The 26,290-nt window shown below is 31.5% G+C and overlaps 1 long non-coding RNA gene across 1 annotated transcript in view; it reads right to left on the bottom strand.

The window, feature by feature from the left end:
* The window catches only part of LOC118191408 (uncharacterized), a 74,711-nt gene that overhangs the window by 26,067 nt on the left and 22,354 nt on the right, over positions 1 to 26,290 (bottom strand). The window contains exon 2 of the long non-coding RNA XR_004758587.2: positions 4,263 to 4,458. This is a non-coding gene — a long non-coding RNA (uncharacterized LOC118191408). The remainder of the gene's footprint in view (positions 1 to 4,262; positions 4,459 to 26,290) is intronic.

The following is a 26,290-nucleotide window of genomic DNA, read 5'->3' as shown; positions in this document are numbered from 1 at the left end:
GAGTGCACATACATACAAACAAATATTCACGAGTACAAACATACATCCACACAAAGATACATACATATACACACATACAAACATACACGCGTACGTTGTGAGTGCACACACAAGCGTATTCGAATAAGTATATATTATATGAAACGAAGGTGTGAAAAAAATCATAAATAAGGAATAATATCCCAATTGCGATAAAAACTGCAGTCAAATCTAAGGCTTTAGAATACAAAAATAATCGTTGTTATGGATCAATAAAGAGTTAAACTTTGGAAAACAAGTAGGCATGCTTACCAAAAAATAAAATGAAATAAGACAGAATAAAAATAAGACAATTTAGTTTAGGCACACCAGACCAAGATTATTAATTTAAAATGACTCAAATTATTTTATAATTCTTCCCAATTCCGATTTTTCTCCATAAGAGAAAAGGAAAATGTGCTTCGAGAATCTTTAAAAATGCTGCTCCTGGAGTCGCAGACCACTGATTGATTAGATTGGATTTATATTACTTGATAATGCCAAAGAAAGTCAAGATTACCTGTCTAAGGTGAAAAATGCTTTCGTGGAGGACTTTGTATGAGAAACTGGCTGGTATTCACTTTAATCGAGGGATATATTCCGATATCAACGGCCATGCAAGCAGTACATTTAAAAAAATTTTAACTGCGGTCGAATTATCAGCGCTCAGTGCTGTTATTATTTCAGTCACTCGAAGACTGCCTTAATGAAACGTTAAGTAGAAGAAAGAATAATAATAATATCAAGTGTATTCTGCAGTCCCAAATATGTAACCAACAGGATATTAAAAGGTTAGAAAAAAATTGTAAGTGATATGTATCATTCATTAAGTAATCATTTCAAAACAAATTTTAAATAATCAGTAGTAATCAATAAAGAGAGAAGTAAATAATATAATACATCCCAAGCAAAAGCGAAATTCCATGTAAATAATAGAAAATAATCTTTCAAGATTTAAATCTTTAAAGAGGTAACCAAAACTTAGTCTTTAACCAATTCAAAATTCTACTGTATTTAATGAACAGCATTAATCAAAAGGAACACAAAATGTTATGAAAAGAGATCAAAAGCATCTATGTATACACACATAAAAGAAAAAAAAAAAAGTTGCGACCCATTAAAAAATTGTCTTCTGGTCATCCGAGTCGCGCTTCAACACTTTGGGAACCCATCTTTATGTATTATGATATTTCGTAAATTGCTTTTGTATTATGTATACATGTGTGTCAGAAATGTAACGCATTTTCTGGCATAATTAACTTTCTATTTAACGTTAATTATCTTTAAGTTTTTTGTTTGTTTGTTTAGTAACACAAAAGCACATAAGTCTGATAAATGGAACTAAAATTTTTTTTAAAAGAAAATAATTTAAAATGTTTTTCATGGAGGGGGGGGGAGTTTTAAGTTCAGAAGTTATTTGACGGTGGACGTTAAAAAATTTTCATTCAGAAAGTGTCTATAAAAGCGATAAAACTTCTGCCTCAGAAAATCATTTTTATCTTCTTTGCTTCTTCGCAGAATAAAAGGGTATGGACGTCAAGAAAATAATTTCCTGAAGAACCGGAAGGAACATTTTTATTTTAACGCACAACTAGTCGTATTCCCGTTTATCGTATTTGCTCATGCAGTAGCTGTCCCGTTTCTTTTCGGGTTCGAGGAAAAGAATAAAAGAAAAAAAGAAATTCCTAATCCGGTTTTCGCTTCGCTCGCTACCCGTTCGGCAAATAGAACCTCATGTTCCACCCAAAAAATTCTACGTTTTCTTATCTGATAATGCTTTTAAGGTAAAATGAAATAATAATAATAATAATAATAATAAAAAAATCAAAATTGTAAATTCCAGAGTTTCGGTGAAGCCAAAGGTAGAAAAACGAAATCCCTTCTAAATGTGAAAGTTTTTGTGAAAGATTGGTAAATTTATTCCCCACCTCTGCCCTTGACAAGTAATAATACTGATTTCCGACTTCTTTTTGCCGAATGTGTTATTTGTGTAAACTTTTTTCTTACACCAAGGACTATTCTTTATTCTTAGCTTTTACTAGGTCTAGCATTTCACTAGTGGTCATTAACGCTGACAGTTTATTCGCCTGAACCCGAGTTATAAAACTGGAGGCAACAAAATCTGTTATGGAAGTCTCCTCGATTATTTTTCAGCGTAGTAGATGTCAGTGATGAAAATTATATTTCATATGACGTATTTGGTGAAAATTTTATGATTTTTTTCCTTACGCATTTTAAACCACTTATTTTTTTAAAGAAATTGTGAAAAGGGGAAAGCCTTTATGTTAAATTTGCTATAAATTTTAATTAAATTTTACAGATATAACCAAAAAATGCAAATACAGTAAAATGATTACTTAATTCAACGGACCTCGATTATTTTTCAGCGTAGTAGATGTCAGTGATGCAAATTATATTTCATATGACGTATTTGGTGAAAATTTTATGATTTTTTTCCTTACGCATTTTAAACCACTTATTTTTTTAAAGAAATTGTGAAAAGGGGAAAGCCTTTATGTTAAATTTGCTATAAATTTTAATTAAATTTTACAGATATAACCAAAAAATGCAAATACAGTAAAATGATTATTTAATTCAACGGACCTCGAATTAACGGGCGTTAGGTTTAACGGAGTTTGAACGACGTAGAGAATGTAGTTGTAAGAAAGCAACCGAAACTTGAAGCTTTTTTTCACTTTAAGGAAACTCATTCGTAAGTAGAAAACCAATATTAGACATATGGTAAGAATATTAGATATTTTACATTTACACCACAGTATACACCACAATTTTAAGTGTATATAATTCTCAAATATTATTCATAGCACAGGTCATGCTTTAATGGACTTCTGATTTTACAGGCATCCGTTCTTTCAATTAATCCATTAAATAGAGAGTTTATTGTGAACTGTTTATCAGTTCAATAATAAGTTATATGAATAAAATTTAGGATTAAAATCATTTCTTTTGACATGTTATTCCAAAGTGTATATGACTTTATCATTTTATGATAAAAATTAATTTCGAAATTCTTTAGAAAATATGTCATTTCGGTCATTATAAATCATAATTTAATAATCTGATACTTGAAAAAAAATGTAATCCTTTTCCCTTTTTATAAAATTTAGTTCATATTTATGATTTATTCATTTTGTTGCAATTTTCGTAAGCAGGAGCATATATCCTAGAGATCCGCATTATTCAGAAAAGTTGATATTTCATCCCGGCTTCAGCTTGTGGGCTTGAAGTGGTGAATGTTGGATTTTTGTAATAGTTCCGTGGGCAGCATGAAATTCGAGCCAGTGAGCCTTAATATCCGTTCAGCCACCATTCCTAAAACAATTAAATCTGAGAACTTTATTCACCTAGAACAATATGAACGGTCAATGCGAGCTCATGGATTCCTTGTCTGGATTCGAATACAGGGTAAACAGTGAATGTTAGTATCTGTTGTGGCTTTTCAAAACTGGACAGTATTTATATTGCTAAGTAAAAGTAAAATTCCACTCAGAAAGAATTTCAGTTCGGAATAAGATTATGGAATTTGTTTCTTTATTGATATAAAAATATTAAAGAAGTGGATTACCATTTGAACGATGTTTAAATATATCTTTACATAAACATAATATATTAGATAATATATTGGAGAATATATTATATATAAACATTATGTTTATATATAATATATTCTATTATATATATATAAACATAATCTATATAACAATCTCTAATATATTATGTTTATGTCTCTAATATATTATGTTTATGTATAATAAACATTACATATAATGTAATTCTATTATACATAATGTTTATTAATCATAAACATAATATATTAGAGATTTTATATAAAAATCTCTTTACATATATATAATATCTTCTTACATATATATAATATATTACATATATATAAAAATCTCTTTATATCTATAATATCTCTTTACGTACTATATATAAAAATCTCTTTACATATATATAATATATTTCATATATATAAAAAATCTCTTTACATATATATAATATATTACATATATATAAAAATGTCTTTACATATATATAATATGTGTAAAGAGTTTATCATCTATACATTATTACGAAATTTCAGTGTGACTGTTAGGTTTTATTCTTAATGCAGACTTTAGTGTACGTAAGAATTTTGTTACTATTTCCGATTGAAATATATATAATTAGAAATCATCAATGTTTTACCACAACAATAGAATTACAATAAATTAATAAGTTACCTAAGTCATGGCTTTAGAAGATCTCCAGCTCGTCATTAAGTGACTAGCGTCACTAGAACGCCTCACAATGATGCAGATGGACTCTGTAATGAAGAAAATCATAGATCATCAATAACCGGAATTGAGACCGCAACTTCTCGTCATGGTGTACAGGAATATCCAAAGATCTTCGCATCTTCATTGCTTTATTTTGATTCTATCATGAAAATGTGCTTTATTAATATATGTTTGTAAACTTATCATTCAAGTAAACTGAATGTTAATTCAGTTTACTTGAATGATAAGCATCTCAGAGTATGCTGATTACAGCAATTTAGAGTTATCTCGGTTTGTTCGTCTTTTCTTTTCAAGAAATATTGCATTGTCCATAAATTATCCGTAACACAACTCCTTTACTTTTCTCCCAAATATCGAAGAATTCTCGATATTGGAGATTTTCAGTTTATTTAAAATCTCTAATGAGTTAATGGTTTGGACTTCTGCATGCGAATCAGAGAGCGAAACAACATTGCCAAATTTGTGGTTTAAACCCAATAGTTCTTTCAAAGTATTTAAAAAGATCTCCCTCTCTCCATCGAAATTTGTTCTGTATTTACATGTAGAAGCACAAAAAAAGAAAAGGCTAAAAAAATTTCCTAAACTTGCTGTCATAGGACGATTGTGTTTGTTGGACAGCTAAAATTCGTTCTTGGAATTTCTCCAATTTTACCTTCAACCATGTCTGTTCTGCCTTTAACAGCCTCGAAATTCTTTCCTATTATGGTAGAAATTTTTCTTTTTATTTCCCGCTGGCCTGCTTTAGTCTTTCTAGGCTCGCTTTCATCTCTTCTTAGCCCGCTTGCATTTCTTCTTTCAGTTTGGTCAACAGTTGTCTCAGTTCGCTCTTGTCTCCATCGCTCCAACAGTTGTTTCCATCGCTTATGCCACCGGCATTCAATTCCATTTCTGACACCAAAACTTATTGCTTGCGTACGGGCTCATAATTGATTGAACGCAAACGGAACGGATAAATACCCTGATAGAATTTATTTTTTCCAAACCAGGTACTTTATAGTTTTCGAATTTAAAAAAAAAAAAAAAAAAAAAAAAAAAAAAAAAAAAAAAAAAATTCTACAGCTGTTCTCACTATAACAAAGCACAATCAGAAGTTACCACTTTAAACTACTGTGTTAAGCACAACGTAGGGCAATACGCATACAAAGAGTGAAGCTTGCACTACGCTTTCTCGATATTCCGAACTACTACTGAACTACTCTGAGCTGAAAAACTGAGGGCTAACCCTCTCTCCGGTTTTATATAGTTTTCGCCCGGGGGACGAGAAATTTTGAGTGCGTCCTATTTCTCGAAATTACTGGAAGACATATACAGTTAAAGTTAGCTATAAGGGCCGGATACGGTAACAGTTGCAAATAGGGATCAATTATAGTTATTCAGTTATAGAACTAATTACAGTTATACAGGGTCCGAATCAAAATGTCGCAAAATAGTCGTGAAAACTGATGACTATTGGCGATTTTTCGCCAAATTTGGTGACGAAAATTAGTCACTTAAAATTAGCTTGATTATATATCGCCGATTTAGAAAGATTGGAGATTTAGAGATTTACAGCCTCAATGTTGACCCTCTATGTCAAGACTTGACCATCTATCTTTTTTTTTTTTTTTTTTTTTTTTTTTTTTTTTCCGGCAAAGCTTCGTCTCTTGAGGCAACTCATATGACTTTATACAAAAGTTACTACAGTTCTACATATAATTTGGCCAAAATTATTTACGAGTGTACAACATTTGTATTAGTGTCTGTAAATAATTAGCTCGTTAATAAACGTAGTTGAATAATAATTTTGTCATTCTGATGAGTGAGGTTAAATCACCATCTAACAGATACAGACAAACAAAACAAAGAGCCCTTCCCCCCAAAATCTGATATTGTAAACTTTATTGTTGTTCAGGCGTTTTTTTTTTTTTTAAAAAAAGGGTGGAGAACAGAATTAACCAATATTGACAAAAGCTTCCTTCCTTGAATCCACTATTTATATTTAGGATATTATTATATTTGGATCCACTATTTATATTAGTTTATAGTTAGTATATTTAGTTTCAAAGGTGATATTATGTTAGAATATAGAGCATCCTTGAACCGTGGCAGCTTAGGTGATGTGAAGACTGAAATATTATTTATTCTCATTAAACAAAAAAACATGTGTAATTTTTGGATTAGGCTATTTCATCCAAGGCCCTACTCAAGTCCAACTTTAGGTTTTTATTGAATCGGTCCACCTATGCCAAAATTCTTTATATTCCATGAACTATTCTCTTTCTGTTATTTGTTCTTCATCTGTTAACTTCCACAGCTGTTTATACACATATTGTAGACTTTAATCTTAATACCTGAAGGTTTAAATAGAAAGTCATTGTCTACATCAAAATGGCTTATTGATCTTTACTTGTTAATAAATGTTGTTGTTACTAATCCCCTTGGGGCAGGAAAGTCTACACGAAGTCCAAGAGACCTTGCTGCACAAGTGAATCACTGACATATCCTGCTCAGCCGACAACTTGGTGCTAACAATATTAACGTATCGCTTTTCGGAATTAACCCCGTCGCTCAAAATTAAGCTAAACTTGGCAATTATTTCTAAAAATGCTGAGAAACCGAAAAAAGTAAAAAACTTTGTGAGAGGATTTAGCAAAATGTAAATTAATATTTGGTAAATTAAAGAATATAATTTTCATTTCGCAAAATGTTTAAAATTTTGCGTGTGTGTGTATACGTATGTGCATTACATTAATATTTTGAATTTTAGGAAATAATGTCCCGTTTTTACTCCAAGGTAGTTTTAGGACTTTTGAAATGGGAAGAAATCATCCCTGCATAGAAACGCGTCCTGGTATATGTACACCTTGCCCCCCCCCAAAAAATACAGTTCTATATTTTTCTTTCTAGTGGACCTATTGTCGAAATTTAACTTGCGTTTTTCATGTCTTAAACTCGCGATTTAGGATATATATTAGATTTATATATAGCATTATTCTAACATAGGTACTTTGATACAAAACTGGACCTTTTCTGAAATAACTTACCAATATTTTCCATACTTCAATACTGCGACTCAAATTATTCCTAGATATAAAATTTTTTAAGTTTTGATGAGAAATTTATGGAGAAATTTAAAATTTTATTTTTTCGGTTTGCGCAAAGAATAATACACTCGGCGAACTTCCAAATTTATAGCAACTTATTTTCCTTTTTTCATTGCACACGAGCGGAAAAAAAGGTCATCGTTCATACTTTCAAATAATTTTAACAACGTGTGTAAACCACATTTGGCGTTATTGTCACTTATAAAAAATATGCCAAATTTCAAAACACGCCAAAATGTAAACTTACGTATATCTTAGGAAATTTGAATAAAATACTCCAATTTTTTGCAGGTATGTTTAGAAATACATCTACTTTAAGATGATGGTAAAAATTTTATAGGTTATAATCCAAAAGCGTTTTCGAAAAAATTAGAAAAATTATTTAAAATACAAATTTTACGGAAAAAATACGGAAAAAAAAAAATTGGTATGTTATTTCAGAAAAAGTCCAATTTTGTGTCAAAATACCTATGTTAGAACAATGCTGTATATAAATCTAATATACATCCGAAGTCGCGCTTAGAGACCTGGAAAACGCAAATTAAATTTCGACGATTGATTCAGTAGAATGGGAGATACAGAACTGTCCTATTTTTTTGTGCAAGGTCTTCTGGGTATTTAATGCCAGTAGTCTCGAAGGCACAGTAGTTTAAAACATCTGGAGCGTTATCTTTCTTGAATGCATTATCTGCAAGTTCTAAATTTACATCTGTTTGAACAATATAGATTCAATTGTTTTATAATTCCCTGCATTATATCTAGTAATTCATGACTTTGTCTAATATTATGGAGCATGTAGAAGAAACCAATGAATCTTTAAATTATCCAGTTCTAATCGGATAATAAATCTAAAAAATCTGATGTGTACATCACATGACTTCCTTGTACGGAATATTAAATTATATGCATTTTTTCTTGCATTTCATTTAAACTTATTGGATTGAATTAAATCTACTTCCTCGATAGGGCATAAACCACAATAGAATAAATGCATTCTTTAAAATTCACTATATTTGTTTACAATAGTGACACTCTGGCACTAGGTTCACTTAACAGCGTTACATTTCGTTCATATTATAACTTCAACTTATAAACATATCGGCGGAACTATTACACAAACGTGTAATTTTGCCGGCTCAGGGAGAATGAAGCCTAAAAGGCGCATGACGATAAGAGTTTACTGACATGGTAATCTCTCTAAGGAGAAACGGATAATATTATAACTTAGAAATCGGAAGAATCATATTATAACTCAGAATGCACAAAATTTATATCTTTTGAAGAATTATCTAAACGTTGCCACATGTTCTTATCAAGTACTATAATAAATCTAAAGCGATGTATAAAAGAAATTAAGCAAACAAAACAAAAAAGAAACAGTTTTTTAACAGACGATTCATTATTTCTCATTCAATTATTTCAGTTCTCACTTTGCAACAAGGCAAAAATACATAAAACTTCAAAATATCTATATTAAAATCTGATGTGTAAACTACATGACTTCCTTGTACGGAATATTAAATTATACACATTTTTTCTTGCATTTCATTTAAGCTTATTGGATTAAATTAAATCTACTTCGCCGACAGCGCATAAACCACAATAGAATAAATGCATTCTTTAAAATTCACTTTGTTTACCATAGCGACACTCTGGCGCTAGGTTCACTTAACAGTATTATATTTCGTTCTTATTTTAACTCAGAATGCACAAAATTTATATCATTTAAAGAATAGACTTATCTAGTCGTTGCCACATGTTCTATTAAAATACTATAATAAAGCTAGAATGATGTATAAAAGAAATTAAGCAAACAAAACAAAAAAGAAACAGTTTTTCACAGATGATTGAGTATTTCTCCTTCAATTAATTCAGTTCTCACTTTGCGAGAAGGCAAAAATACATAAAAACTCAAAATATCTCTATTAAAAATTATGAAGTAAATCTTAAACACTTATTTCCTCGAAAAAATTCCAGAAAGAATTAAGCATTATTTAATTGGCAATAATAAATGAAGGCGTTGTCTTTGTTGTTGCGAAGCTAAGTTTCTCTAGATTGGCAAAAAATTCACTAGTCTGCTGTTTCAGATGTAAACAATCAATGGCCGCCATAAAAAAAGGCTTAGCGGCTCTTAAATAACTTTAAAATTATTGATAATTCTAAAAATATTGCATACAGATTTACTAAAGGCATAAAAACCTTAACCGGAAGATAAAAACAACATAATTCAATCATTTTTAAAGCAAAAAATGTACAATTTACGAACATATAAGAGTAAAGAAACTGAGATCACTGAGCCGGGTAACAGAGTTGATATATATATAAATATATTTATATACGTTTGGTGCGGCCGATTGGAACCAAAATACGAGGTGCACATCTACATGTTATAGCAGTCCTATATACAAAATTTCAACGTTCTGAGGCTACTCGTTACGTTCGTACAGACGCCACGAAAAATTCTCTTCAGAATTTATTTTAAAGCAGTTTTATAATTTTTTTTGGAGGAAACGAGTCTTTTATTCTGTCCTTACGTACAGATATCACGCAAAAACATCGTTAAATTGCATTCGATAGCGGTCAAAATGGATATTTTCGTTGAAATATGCTGCCTGAAACTTTTCGCGATTACAATACTTCCTTTTTACTTCGTACAAGGAAGTAAAAATTACGAAGTAAATCTTAAACACTTATTTCCTCGAATAAATTCCAGAATGGATTAAGCAGGATTTAATTCGCAATAATAAAAGAAAGCTTTACCTTTGTTGTTGTGAAGCTTAGTTTATCTAGATTGGCAACAAATCCGCTATTCTGCCAAGCTTCCAATGTAAACAAACATGGCCGCCATGGTAAAAATAATTAGGCTTAGCCGTATTTCAACAACTTTTAAATCGGAAGATAATAACATCATAAATAAATCATTTTTAAAACAAAAAATGCACATTTTACAAACATATCATATCAAAGAAACTGAGATCACTGAGCCGGGTATCATAGTGGATATATAGTCCATATATTTATACACTTTTGGTGCGACCGATTGCAACCAAAATACGAGGTGCACATCTACATGTTATGGCTGACCTATATACAAAATTTCAACGTTGTTGAGGCTACTCGTTTTGAGTTATGCGAGATACGTACGTACTCACATGCGTACGTACGCACAGACGCCACAAAAAATTCTCTTCAGAATTCATTTTAAATCAGTTTTATAATTTTTTTTGGGGGGGAGGGGGGGAAGAGTCTTTTATTCTGTCTTACGTACAGATGCCACGCAAAAACATCGTTAAATTGCATTCGATAGCAGTCAAAATGGATATTTTCGTTGAAATATAATGTCTGAAAATTTTCGCGATAATAATATTTCCTTTTTACTTATTACAAGGAAGTAGAAAAATCTTCAGGGGGGAAAAATGGTTCGGATCAGATTTTCTTATAAAATCATTAGCCCTGCAATTGTTTTAAAGATTTATTCTTTATCTTGATTACTTCCTGTTATAAAAAGCTAATGACAACACGTAATTAATATTCACATAAAAGATTTTTAATATAGTATTTAAAACTGATCTGGCGCATTTCCATAATCAGCCGCCTTCTAAGCGTTTTGAGAATCTAATCTTCTAATCCTTTCAGATAAACAATAATCGATTCTCACAATAGTCGCACTTCGATTTAATAATAATATTAAATAAGTGCATAATTTCCAGTTTAGTTTATTGTGAAATGTCAGTCCCAAATAGCTGAGTGGAAACAGATTTCCCACGCAGTGCAATGCATAGTTGAACCTTATTTAATTTTCACAGAAGAAGTAGAATTAGAAATTTTGCAATCAAGTTATAATGAGCTTTCAGAAATATGTTCTATTTACGCCATTTAGAATGTAAAATAAAAGTTTTTACAAAATGTTGCTAAAATGACTTTTTAAATGATTAAATCACCTTTATATTCTGCATCGCAGATCTTTAAATCAAACATAAATGAGCGAGCCTAGTCACTGTCAATTACTAACAGTATTTATTTATTTCATTTACTTTATTTACTTGCGATTTTATCAAAAATGAAAACAATAATATCTAGAGGTTCTAATATCCTTAATCTAAACCGAAATATTTTTATTTTTAGATATTTTCCGTACTTATCATACTTCCCATTTTTAGAGCTATTCGAGATGGCATCTGTCTACATTGCCTCAAAAAATCAGATTTATTGTATTTACATCGTCGAAACTTTCGTTAAAACACCGTTAAACCTATTTTTCACTTTTGCTGACTAAACAAAATGTAGTTACAGGAAAGCTATCAAAGCAAAGATTACACGCCAAGCAATTTATTTTAGGTATAATGAAGATATGGTTTATTAATGACCGAGATTAGTATGTGGGTCGCCATCGAAAATGCATGAAGTGGGTGCATGGAGTAATAATTCTTCCTGATGGCGAAAGCTTAATTGTTAGCTATCACACAGCTGATTAACAATATCTCGTTGTTTACAAGACTCAGTTTATTCCCTGCATGAATGCAATTTATTCCTCATTGCAGTAACGTTCTCTTTCATCAGCAGTACGATGTTCTTATTTTCATGCTAATTTATTTTCAGATATTGGGTACCTCAGTATCACATTAATATTGTTCCCAACGGTATTCCTCGCTGTAGTGTGGACAAATGTTTTAAGCTTGCGTGTATCATATTAACAATGAAAGAAGCTCCAAGAAGAAGGGGAAAAAACAAAAAACAAAAAACTCATAGTTTTGTGAGAAAATTTGGGAAAATATATATATGATAGTTAAGATCAGAAGTCATTTTTGTGCTTTTCAAACGTCAAATTATGTACACTGCTCAAAAAAAAAAAAAAAAAAAAAAAAAAAAAAAAAAAAAAATGGGACAGTGAAATCTCTCGGGAGAAAAAAAATCTCCCGTTCTACTGGGCCGATTGACAAAATTCAAACTGCGTTTTTCATGTCTCGAAAGCGCGACTTAGGATATATGTTAGATTTATATATAGCATTATTCAAACATAGGTATTTTGACACAAAATCGGACTTTTTCTGAAATAACATATCAATATTTTTCCATATTTCGATTCTACGGCTCAAATTATGCCAGAGTACCAAGTTTTGTAAAATTCGTACGAGTAGTTTTTAAAATATTAGCTCTCAAAATTTTAGCTCCTCAATGTTAATTGAATTTGGTAAGTATTTATTAATATCTCTTTTTTTTATTAAACTTTTATTATTTTTCCTTTCACAGTTCGAAATTTAGGTTCATTCCAAATAAAATTTACCCATTTTTTTGTGTTTTATTTTTTAAATTTCTATTTTTAAATAATTTTTATAAATTTTTCGAAAAAATTTTGAATTATAACCTATAAAATTTTTACCATCATCTTAAAGTAGATGTATTTTTCAGCATATCTGCAAAAAATTAGACTTTTTTATTCAAAATTTTCTAAGATATACGCAAATTTACATATTTTCGAGTTTTGAAATTTGGCATCTTTTTTTTTTGAGCGATAATAACGCCAAATGTGGTCTATGGATTTTTGTTACAGTGAATTGCCACAGCTATTTTTAACCTTAAATTTCAAGTAAAATTTTACGGAGAATTAATTATATGAAATTTTTCCCTCAATGATGCGTAATAAATATTTATTAATACTATATGAAAAGCTATTTTTTTAATTATAGATGATATTATTCAAATTTTTAACTTTTTTTTTTTTTTTTTTAAATTTCTCTCTTTCTTCCTTTTTTTTTAAAAAAAAATAAGAGTAAATTTTTACCTTCGGCGTTTTAGCGTCTGCTTCTTTACTTCGTTTAAATCGAACTGTCTAAAATTGAGAATTTTCGTTTAATGTTTATTTGAATTTTATGAAAATATTTTATGACATTAACTGCATAATTTATTTCTAAACAAACTGTTGCTTATGAAGTGGCTGAAAGAGCGGCTGATACTATCATCCATATTTTTAAAGCACAGTATATTTTTACATAAACATAAGATTTAGAATAATCATTTTTATAAAAGTCAAATTGTAATATAAAATAATATAAACATACAACCTTCTAGAGACTGAATTAATGGAAGTTCAATGGTTATATAGAAATGATCTGCAGCTACTTAATGACTGAATAAGTCAGCAGGTTCTGTGGACAAGTAAGAATGATTATACATTAAACGACACAAAACATTCTGGATTCAATTAACAACGAGGATATGTGTGTGAGTGTGTGTATGATTATGGCAAAGCCTCGAGGGCTATCTGCCTAAGGGGAGGGACGCCTTCGTGGATAACTTTCTAAGGGAAACTGGCTCGTATACACGTTACACATGGGGAAAACCACGAAAACGCCCATGCAGCCAGCCCGTTCGTGGGATTCGAACCTCGGACCGAACTACCAGTGTTCAGCGACTTTACCGCTCGGCCGCTGGTAGGCAACAACGAGGATACGATGTTTACTAAATGAATTTAAGAAGTTTTTAAACATAAAAAAAATCAACTCATTTTTTATCCTAAAATGTATTTTTGTGAGTAACGTATTTTCATTACATCCTTAAAATTCTAATTTAGAATGTAATTGTCAAGAACTGAATCCTAACCATCAGTAATATAATAAGTAATTACTACGGTTATTAATAAATCCTTCTTATAAAGTAATTGCAAACATTTCTAAAAACTTTCTGTCTGAATGCAAATATTTTTCTATGCAAATATTTTTAATTTTATATTAATCAAGACTGCACACGATATTATTTATTTTCACTTCAATTCTTACCGTCAGCTCTAGTAGAAGTTACAAATCAATTATATTTAATTAAGGATTGGATTGGATTATTTAAGTATGGCAAAGCACACGAGGGCTATCTGCCTAAAGGGAGGGATGCCTTCGTGGAGGACTTTCTAAGAGAAACTGGCTCGTATACACGTTACACATGGGGAAAACCATGAAAATGCCCATGCAGCCAGCCCGTTCGCGGAATTCGAACCTCAGACCGAACTACCAGTGTTCAGCGTCTTTACCCCTCGGCCGCTGGTGGCCTATTTAATTAAGGAATGACCATCTAAGTTTAGAAACAGCGTACCGTAACAGCAATTCAATTATTGGCGCCGTATCTTTCATGTTACTCCCGATTGGCAAGCTACATGATTTTTAATGAGTATTCGGGTTTTGTTGGTAACTTCACTTGGAAATCGCGCTTAAACTAGGTTAGTTGGTTATTTGAACAAACAATTAGTATTTAGCAATCTTCAAATGCTAGGCAACTGGTGAGGCTCCAAATATTTTATTTGTAAACATTTAAAATATTGTCGTATTCTTAAGACACAAAAAGCAAAATTTAAGTTTTGTTAACTCGTTAGTAAACTACCAAGCCGTAGTGCAAATGATTATTCAATTTCTTTTGCAATAATTGTATTCACTTAATATTCTTGGAATATGAGCTAAAGAAGGAACGTTCTCCGGAAGATTAAAGAAGTGTTTAAATCCAGTGATATTAGGTTTGTCTTACAAGCTCAGGATCAAAACGATTCTGCAATTGCTAAAGTAGTTGACTTGTAAATGGCTGTGAATTAAGCATATGACTTTTAATCTTACGTTTTCAGTCAGAAAACGTATTCCAAATGTTTTGTTTTACATGACAAGCATCTTTTCATTATTCAATAACCAGTCGGAGAACCTCTTGTGTTCCGAAAATAAGTATGTGTACTCAATCGTCCTGCCTGTTATTCAAATTTGTCTTCTTGTGATTTTTTTTCTTTCCCAAAAACTAAAGTTGCTTCTCAAAGGAAAGTTTTTAACACTGAAGAGACAAAAGGAGTATGAAATCTACTTTTAGAGGCATGTCAAAAACAGATCTCTACAAGCCTTCTTTTCCATGACATGTTGTGCAGTCAGACAAAAAGTTGCATCAACGTAAATTCTATAATCTATTTTTATTACACTCTGATAACTTTATTAACATACAGTGAATGTATACTAAATCTTTTACTTCAGCTTAAGTAATTCGGAATTTTTGACGGAATTGTTGTCGGAACTAGGACTTAGAAGATAAGTCAAATTAAATATTTCGATAACCCAATAAATTCAAGGTCGAAGTTTCAATATTTTATTTTCGGAGGGAGGGGAATTGTCCTAAGTATATTTGCTTCGATTGTTTATTCTTCCATAAAAGCTTAAATTTTACGCATGGTATACATATAACGCATAGCTTCAAATTAAAATTTAATAATATTCAGAGTGGTTATAATTAAAGTTCCACATTGAAACGGTCATAAAAGGAAAACTACTGGATCAAATGTTATCAAGCTTGGTAATCGTGTAAAGGAGGTCATAGGAATTTATTTTCCGGGAAAAAAAGGAAGTTCGAAACCTCACCACCAAGGGAGAAATGGCGCTGTATGCAATATTGTTAAACGAAATATGGGTCGGAATCTAAGTTAACCTTTTGTTATACGAGTTTAATATGTTGTATACCCTTAAGAAACTTTGAAGTAAACAAATTACCATTTAAAGGTGTTAAATTCGATAAAAGTCGAGTGCGCCATCCGTGTAAGGGAGAAATTCGTCCGTGAAACCAGGAATTAACGATTAGAAAATGTGAGATCGCAAATCTCTCGCACAAGTGCGTACAACCTGGAAATCGTTTTCTGACAGACCGCTAATTTGTAATTTTTGAAGCCTGAATTCGGGACTAAAACATGAAGATACTGATTCAAAACGCTTTTAATCGATTTGGACCAAAGAAATCCCTCATGTTATCTATCTAGTTCCATTGCATTCTCCTACTGCATTCGATTGCATAGCAATCATTCCACACCGTTTAGTGTTGAAAGACAGCTAGTTTTATAACTGAAACATTTTTCTCTGAAGAGCAGTCGACAGTTAGACCACTGTGATTGCAGCTTACTTAGAGTCAATGTTAAAATGTTTCGTGATACATGAACTGCAGTAACGTGGCATTTTAGATACTACGATTTTTATGCAGGGCTGGGCTCCACCTCACGTGTGTCGCACAGTTACTTAAGCAACATTTCACGAATGAACGTCTTATAGGCCAACACTTCCCCTCTTCCCACCAGACCTCAACCTCTGTGACTTTTGGCTATGGGGTTATTTCAAAAGCACAGTTTATTGTGATAATCTAAACAATTTGGCAGAAATAAAAAATGTGATACACCGACATGTCCGTAACATTCCTCCTCATATGTTAAGAGCTGCTGTTGAGAATGCAGTAACAGGATTTAACTTGCTTTCGGAAAATGCTGGACGCTACATTGAACTTGCTTTGTATTACGTTTCGGAAACTATTAAACACATTTTAAACAGATGTTTTCATGTCTTATTTCATTTAACAATATTGTATACAGCGCCATTTTTGCCCTAGTGGTGAGTTTTTAAACTTTTTTTTTCCCCCGAGGAAAATGAATTCCCATAACCTCCTTTACACGATTCCCAAGTTTGATAACCATTTCAAAGTGGAACTTTCGGAAAATGCTGGACGCTACATTGAACTTGCTTTGTATTACGTTTCGGAAACTATTAAACACATTTTAAACAGATGTTTTCATGTCTTATTTCATTTAACAATATTGTATACAGCGCCATTTTTGCCCTAGTGGTGAGTTTTTAAACTTTTTTTTTCCCCCGAGGAAAATGAATTCCCATAACCTCCTTTACACGATTCCCAAGTTTGATAACCATTTCAAAGTGGAACTTTAGTTAAAACCACCATGTAAATTAAACTTTAAAAGTTTGACAGTTTAGTTCAAGTCCCAGCTTTAAAAACATATATATATATATATAAATATAATCTTTTATATTAATTCTCTTAGAAAGAATGTTTTAAGAAGCTAATTTTTCTCTCGCGTTATAGTTTGTATAAAAAAACATGATCTTTAATATGATTTAGATTGTTTCAGCCGATATAAGAATCGTGTTACTCGGTGGTACAGAATAAACCCTGCTGGACTGTTTTATTTCTTTGTCATTTAGCAAAAATCTTTTAATTAAAATATTTATCCTTTGGACTTTATTTATAGTTAAAATGACTAGAAAATGAAAAGCTGTCTTCAGCTGAAACGCAATTCATGTAACTGATATTTTAAAAAATTGACAAGAATGCAAAATTTATGGAAGTCTAGCAATCGAAAAATCTTAATTTTCTTGTGTGAGCACTGAAAATAACTGTAGAAGGAAAGAAGAAAATTAGGGAGAAAAGTAAGCAAAAATTTGCAGGGAAATTTGGCTGTCAGACATACCAAGATGTTTCAAAAAGTTGGAAGCTTTTGAATATACTTTCAGGATACTTCAAAGAATTTAGATGTTCAAAGAGAAAACACTTGGACGTGTACACCAGCAAATACCATCAATTGAGCTTGTATTAACAGAAAAGACAAAAACGGTACCATTGCAGATTAAAGTGAAGAGCGACAGGTTTTAAACTATATAGTTGTATAAATTTAAATTACGTTATAGAACATCATATCGTATCATAAATGGAGAATCCCACGATTTTCTCAGTCGAATTATTTGAAGATTCAGGAGTTTATCCAGTGATGTATGTGGATGTCACCTAAAGACGTTTTTTTTCCCTTCTGATGAAACAGCGGCCGTGCGATAAAGTCGCTGAACATTGGTAGTTCGTTCCGAGGTTTGAATATCGCGAACGGATAGGCTGCGTGTGCGTTTTCTTGGTTTTCCCCATGTGTAACGTGTATGCGAGCCAGTTTTCCTTAGAAAGTCCTCCACGAAGGCATCCCTCCTCTTAGGCAGATAGCCCTAATGTGCTTTGTCATAGTTAAATAAACCAAAACCTCTTGATGAAACCAGTCTTTCCTTTCATCTCATACCTTCAAAATGTTTAGCCTCTAAAGACTGATAAATGCTCTGACCAAATTCTTCGTGAAGAACTTTCTAAGGGAAACCAGCTGGCATACACAGTACACATGAGAAAATCCACGAAAACTCCCATGCAACCAGCCCGTTTACCGGGATTCGAACCCCGGAGTGAACTACCAGTGTTCAGCGACTTTACCGCTCGGCCGTTTGTGGGCCTTTATGAAATGGAAGGCGATAACTTTATTTAAAATGATTGTCAGAAATATCAAGATATTTCGAAAAGCTGGATGCTTTTTAATATACTTGCAGAATGCCTAAAGAAAAAGAGCAAGAATAAAGTAGAATGCCTGAAGTAAAAGAGAAGAAAAAATAAATTTTTGCGTAAAATTTAGTATTTGTATTTTTTTTTTTTTTTTTTTTTTTTTTTTTTTAATTTAAAACCTTTTATGATATTTGATTCTTGCGATTGCAAAATTAAATAGACTAAAATGTGAATAACATTTTAAGAAATCAAATGTAGGATAAAATTGTGTAAAGCAATGGGCACAATGATAAAACTGTTTAAAGCAGTGTATGCAAGTCATCCTAAGTTAAAATGTCGGTTATACATCTCTCTTATTTATATACATATCTTTTCTGAACGGAACATTGAACATTGAACGGAATTGCAGTTTTCAAACGCATCGTAGTCTGGGTTACAAAGTATTCTTCCGAAAGAAACGCAATTCAAATAAATAAAATAAAATTCTGAAAAATTTATATTAATAAATGTATTTAAAATGCTCAGTTCGAAGGAATAAATAGAAAATTTTAAAACAATTATATGAAGAGACAATGCAACACAAACAATTAAAATAAAAGTATAAAAATTTAAAAATTACCTAAAATAATAACTGTGACAAAAAATATATATAAAGAAAACTATTTGAAAAAAAATAATTAAATAAATAAAATAAAATAAACGCTGCACCTTAGATTAATAGGTAAATAGAAATTTTTAAACAGTTATTCGAAAAAAAACATGCAACTTAAACAATTAAAATTAAATTCGAGAAAGAAAAAATTACTTAAAATAATAACAGTTATAATTAAAAATATAATATAAAGAATATTATTTTGAAAAAAGGAACGATGGTGACTTTTTTTCCTCTTACGAGAAAGGAAACTAGGTTGCCTTATATTAAGAAGTTCGCCAAGTGAACTATTCTTGGCGCAAACTGGAAAAAAAGTGCCAACATAAATTTGTGAATTTCTCCGTAAATTTCACTCCAAATTTTACAAAATTTCATATTTAAGCGTAATTTGAGTTGTAGAATCGAAATATGTAAAAAAAATTGGTATGTTATTTCAGAAAAAGTCCGATTTTGTGTCAAAATACCTATGTTAGAATAGTGCTATATATAAATCTAATATATATTTTAAGTCGCGCTTTCGAGACATGAAGAACGCAATTTGAATTTTGTCAATCGGCTCAGTAGAACGGGAGATATAGCACTGTCCCATTTTTTTTTTTAGCAGTGTACAGATATAAACATCAGTTTAGAAATTTAATTATTGATTGATAACTAATTGTTGATACTAAATAAATCTAATTATTATCTCTTGATTGTATCTATCTAATCTGCCGATCTGTCTATCTGCCTATCTATTTACCTATCTGTCTAGCTATCTATCCATCGATCTATCTATTTATATGCAATATACAGCTATGATTAAGAGTATATAAAATGACAATCGAAATTTAGTGTATAAAAGCCTTCTTATTAAGTTTGGTTATGACCCACTTCTATCCTAAAAATATTAACATGATTTTAATAAAACTTTTTGAATCATCATCTCAAAATTATTCCCAGGTATATCATATACTATATATCTTATATGACGCATGTGCTAATTTAACGGTAAAAATGTCTTTTATTGAAGTGTAATGATGAAATTTGCAAACCGAAGCTTTAATTAACCAATGAAAATGAAGCAGAAACCGTAATTTCTTTATTCTTTATCTATCTGAGCCCACCAGCGGCCGAGCGGTAAAGTCGCTGAACACTGGTAGTTCGGTCCGAGGTTCGAATCCCGCGAACGGGCTGGCTGCATGGGCGTTTTCGTGGTTTTCCCCATGTGTAACGTGTATACGAGCCAGTTTCCCTTAGAAAGTCCTCCACGAAGGCATCCCTCCTCTTAGGCAGATAGCCCTCGAGGCTTTGCCATAATCACACACACACACACACTTTATCTATCTGATATTCCTATCATAATCTATGCATTCTTCTTAACTTCTATATTCTACTTCTCTTTCTTACTTTAAACATATTGCAATAAGTATGTGAAAAGTACGAATACAATTTTTGTATACGAGCCAGTTTTAATTAGAAAGTCCTCCACGAATGCATTCCTTCCCTTAGGCAGATAGCCCTAGTGTGCTTTGTCATAATTAAATAAACCAAACCAAATCAAACGAATACAAGTTTTCAAGAAAGGAAGCACGTTTTGCATGAAACTGAGCTGTATCTTTATTCAAGAATAAAGATTTGTTCAGACGGTCATGACTACAGCTATATCTGTATACACGAACTCTATCATATTCTGCGTCCTCAAAACACAAAATTGTTATTATTTCGTATGTAAAAAGAAGAAAGATGAAAAAATAAAATAGGAGGAAGACAATGCTAATGGGTGGACTTTTAGCGATTTCATTCTTGAAGGGAAAACATGTAATAATAAATACAGCCAGTATGATAATTTTGAAAATATTTACTTTAGTACTACAGCCTGAAAAGAAGATGTAAACCAAGGGTAATAGAATACATTCACTCTGTTGGAAATTCAGATATACATCTAAGTGAAAAAGAATTTAAAAGGGTTTCGATTTTAACGATTGTAGAAAAGGGCTCTTTTAAAGTTTAATATGGATTATCAGTAGAGATATCGACAGACATGGTTCAAGTGGAATTCGAAGCATATTATCGGATATTAGATCAATGTGCATTTAGAGACTAAGATAAGAATCATCCGTTATACATCTTCTGCATATTTAAAAAGTGAAAAGTTTAATTCTTTTAAAAACACTTAGTGTTGTAAGATATATCCTAATTTTATAACAGTTATTTTAAGTTTATGCACCTTTTCTATCTCTTCTAGCTTCAGATTACAATTCCTTATCAGAATGAGTTTTTAGAACCGCTTTAAATGCAAATGAGTTGTAGAAAGCATTTAAGTCAAAGTTCCACTGACTTTGGGAGAGAGAGTTAGGATTCCTGAATAGCGTGCGTTTGCCTGTTTGCCTTTTGGCTACGCCTCTCTAACTGTTGCTACGTTCGGCCGTATTACTTGCCTTTAGATAGCTTCGCTAGATAATTTAATATTACCGGCCAACTAGTTTAGAATTTGTGTTAGCTTTGCCTAAATTTCTTTAGTTAGTCATTAGTTAGTTCAAATTTTTCTGAGTTTAATTCCAAGTGGAGGCTTTGTTATACGCCCTGAGAAAGGGGCCATCTGTGTAAAAGAGTAAGTAAAAAAGTAAAAAATAAATAGTCTTTAGGAACTGAATCTGTTGCTTTTAAATAATTTTGTTTGTTAATTAATAGCAGACAGGCTAAATATGAAAGGATAATATTATATTTTTCCGAATGGCAACAGAGTTGAATTCGAGACTAATAGCCCTTTTGGACTAAAAAGAATAAGAAATAAAAATTGAATAATTTCTTTTTTCTTTTTGTTGTCCCCCTCTTTCGAGTACCTGATTTTGGTATTTCATAACCCCTTTCAGTTTCTTTTATTTTCTTCTTCATGATTTCAAATTGTCCTGTACCAACAGAAATGACTCATCTTTTGTTCATCTAATTTTTGTGCATTTGAGAGCAAAATAAGTGAGTGATTACTAGTACTAACTTACGAAATGAATTAATAACAATGATATTAATGATCATTTTAATTGATTAGAACAGTTGTGAGCATCGAATTCGTAACAAAGCTTTATGAACCGTTTTAAATTTCTCGTAGATAAAAAAAAAAAAAAAAAAAAAAAAAAAAAAATCTTTGGCTAAAACGTTTCGTTAACATATACTGAAGTTGTTTTACTTACTTAGAGCATACCTAGAGATCATTGAAAATAAATAATATGAATTTATTAACAAGCTCTGCAGCAGTACCATTTACATCAGACAACACACTTTACTAAAATTGATCAATAAGTTTAAAGGGAGTGTCCCTTACGTTTCTTTATTCTATTTAAAACAAAAGAGGAATGAAATGAACGTTATGTTTCTATGAAAACATAACATTCATTTCTGTAACTATGCAAGTCTGTTATGTTTCTCATTCTTCAAAGGCACAACACAAATCTTAACGATTCTAGAATCTGCTTAATGTGGAAAACAAAGACGTTTCTCCACTTCTTCTGTATGCTACGCAAAAAAATAAATAGTATTGTGTTGTTAAGGGTTCGCAGAGATCTCTTGAATAACTACACCAGATGAGCAGGAAGCAATTGACACTTTGTTGAAATTTTTTGAATTTTGAAAGATGAAATTTATTGACATGAATCACAACTCGCACAGCAAAGTAACAGCCATAAATAGCTCAAGAAGGGAAAAATAACAGAGGTCAAACTAGTTCTTAACACATCAGAAATATAAAATTAGCAAAATTGCTCGCAAAACAAAAAACTAAAGTCGTGCTGTCAGAAACATTTCGAGCTAATGTAGTGGAAAAAACATAAAAAATTAGTGAAAATTAGCATGCGACATCAGAGATAATGTGACTTTTGTGATGCCATTGGTACCTAAGGCACTAGAGCGCAGTCCCTGAGCTTTTATAACCTCTGACATCATCACAGGTTCAGTTCTCTCTGCTTTTCCGTAATTTACGGCTTGCAATTCTTAGTGGCTTTATATATATATAGGTATTGTTACGAATTTTGTATACAGGTGATTTTAGTGCAATTATATGTGAAATTGTTGTATTTTTCTGTGTAATGTAAAGCGAAAAATCTAAAGAGAGAAGCTATGGCTGAAAAGTAGGAATACAGGTGCGAGTCTATTTAACATTGACTAAATGGGTATATCGGTAATTTGGCGAAAACCCCCAAAAGTCGCCAAATTTGGCTACCATTTGGTGAAATTTGGGTCCGTTCCTTGTATCATCGTAATAAGTATTGTCAGTGAATAAATGTAATTGATCACTATATTAGCTGTAACTGTAATTCGACCCTCATATTGCTTCCCAGTAATTTTGAGAAGCAGAAAGTACTAGATATAACTCGATGGCCGGTTGAAAACTGTTTAAGGCCGAAGAGACAGCATCTGCTCTCATTTGTTTAGCTATTGTTGTTGCGAGTTGTTAGTTCAGCGCGAAATGAGATATTTCCGTTAGCTTTCTCTTTAGATGCGCGTTGCATTGCTTTTAACGTTCTTAGTAGTTTGAAGTGAACTGCTGATTGCATTCTGTGGTACTGTGAACCCCTGTATGAGGATTTCTGTGGAAAATTCCAGGACTTTAGAATGTTTATTTTGATAAAAATAAATTTTATTAACCTATCATCGGACCTGTGTCCAATAAATTTATTACGAACCAGAGTATATTAGTTTTGACGCAAAGTATATTAGTTTTGACGACAGTTGGATCAGTAAAATCAGATTGCTAATTTTCAGTTCTTTAAACTCCATTTCTTCTTTTAATTAATTATCTGTTAATTTATGTTATTATTTCGTTGTTAATTTTTTCATATCCATTGTTTGGTGCTTCCTCATATTTGGATTGCTAATGCTGTTGTACTAGGTTTTAGTACTAAAAGTGCTATTAGTCTGGAAACTCACTTTTTGTCCGTATGATTTCTGTGTCAGATGCACTTTTCAAATTGTTGCCACCCAAGTTATAACCATGTATTATTTAAAAATATTAAATAATGAAAAATCTGTATGTATGCACATTCCTCGCATTGTCGAAAAACTACGGCATCTAAAACCACCAGCGTTTCAGTAAAGATAGTGTTCAACCCGAGCATGTGCATTTCGAGGCTCGAATTCTGAATTTCGAATTTGTTTTTATTCATATTTTAAATAAATTTAATGAATTTTGGATCAACAAACTCAGCGATTTGAAAGCGAAATTGGTAACAATGTTCGAATAAAACATTTTTCATCTCTAGCGTGCCAGACTGTTGCCATTCGGCCAAATGTAATGTAAGATATTTGGCTTTCAATTTTAATAAAAAATCTCAGCTATTTGAAAGCTATGTTACTTCCAGAAATAAAATGCTTTATGAATATGAAATTACACTACCTGGGACTCATTAAAATTATTACATACCTTTATTTTTTATGATAACTAATTTAGGTGACTAATTAAAAAATAATATAGCGAATACAAAAGTATCAAAATATATATGGCAACCTCTAATACTTTGTCGGGAATTCTAAAGACACGCTGCGTTTAAATATTTTTTTATTTTTCTGTTGAACTGAATTATATGTCGTGTGTGCGAAGAACGTGAATTTTATGTGGTAAGCGTGAAGAACGTGATATTTAACAAAAAAACGTTAACCCACCAGAAGTTAATAATGTTGGATCACTAGGTTATTTTGATCCAGAAAATATGAAAAATGAGCAATGTTCCCGCCGCGACTCGAACCTGGACCTCTCGCATACGCGCCGAGTACGACGAAGGCATGCTGCAGGGATTGGGAAAATGCCAATAATAATAAAAATGACAAAAATGTTTTTTTATTTGTCATCTTACTAAGAAAACTGAGTGTTGATATGATGAACTGAGAAAAGACTGAAAAAAATGTAAAAGTGTATGCCAATACGTAACACTGTATCGGAATTCTAAACATATACTGCTGATAAAAAATTTGCCATTTTGTTGTTGAACTGTATATAAGAAAATGATGCTTAATAATAAAGCTAAAAAAATAAAGAGGTTAGCAAGAATGAATACAGGAGCAGACCGGTACCTACATAGGATCATAAAATTTGAAATCTTTCAGATTTTTTTCCCTTGTTCTGCCCCTTTTCTTTCTTTCTTTTTACTTCCTTGTACGAAATAAAAAGGAAGTATTGTAATCGAGAAAAATTTCGGGTATCAAATTTCAACAAAAACATCCATTTTGACCGCTATCGAATGCAATTTAACGATGTTTTGCGTGACAACAGACAGAATAAAGGACTCTCCTCCCCCCAAAAAAAATTACAAAACTGATTTAAAATGAATTCTGAAGAGACTTTTTCGTGGCGTCTGTACGTACATACGTACGTATGTATGTATGTATCTCGCATGACTAAAAAACGAGTAGCCTCAGAATGTTGATATATATATATATATAAACTTAGTTTAAACATTATTTTTTTCTTACCGTTTTTAGCAGATCAAACCTGAAACTAACTACCAGCTTTTAGCGAATTTACCGCTCGGAAATAAGAAAAGCATGTTTTGTTTGAAAAAAAAAAAAAAAAAAATTCGTTGTATGAAGTCTTCAATGCTAGTTCTTTCATGTTACCAATTTTTACTTATTATCTTCAAAACTGTGCCAAAGTATTATCCCACTTTCAAAATTTTCCAAGCTATAAAAGTCACGAAATGCTGCTAATTTTTGCTAAACTTTTCAGCTGGCATCTTTAGCATAAACATAGGCCAATAACTAAAAAATGCCGATAAAATGCCGCGGGAAAATCTTTTTCCCGCTGATGATATTATAAAGAATACAGACACGTAATTAATAGAGATCTTTTGTAAAATTCGCCATTTTTAAATGTGGGAGCTTTTGGAAAATGTTGCGACACTTACAATCTTCGGTAATTGCAGTTCAATGTCAATGTCCTGAATTATACACTGGCCTTCGACAGAATATCTTGACATAAAATATTTGCTACTTTATACGGTGTTCTTTTACAAGCATTAAAAATCTATTAATATAGCCCAAACGTAGTAGTATAGTCAGATTTCATGATTGCGAAATATTACCACCAGGATTTGGTGATTGGGTCTCTTAATCCCCAGTTGTCCTCTAAAATGGGGAGTATATAAGTTATTTTCTCCTTCTTTCCAGCATGC

The sequence above is a fragment of the Stegodyphus dumicola genome, chromosome 2 (genome assembly GCF_044657685.1).
Source record: "Stegodyphus dumicola isolate Sdum_Otavi_A_Nest chromosome 2, ASM4465768v1".
NCBI classification, from domain to species: Eukaryota; Metazoa; Arthropoda; class Arachnida; order Araneae; family Eresidae; genus Stegodyphus; species Stegodyphus dumicola.
Note: the sequence above shows the minus strand (reverse complement) of the source record. Positions and strands in the feature narration are given on the sequence as shown.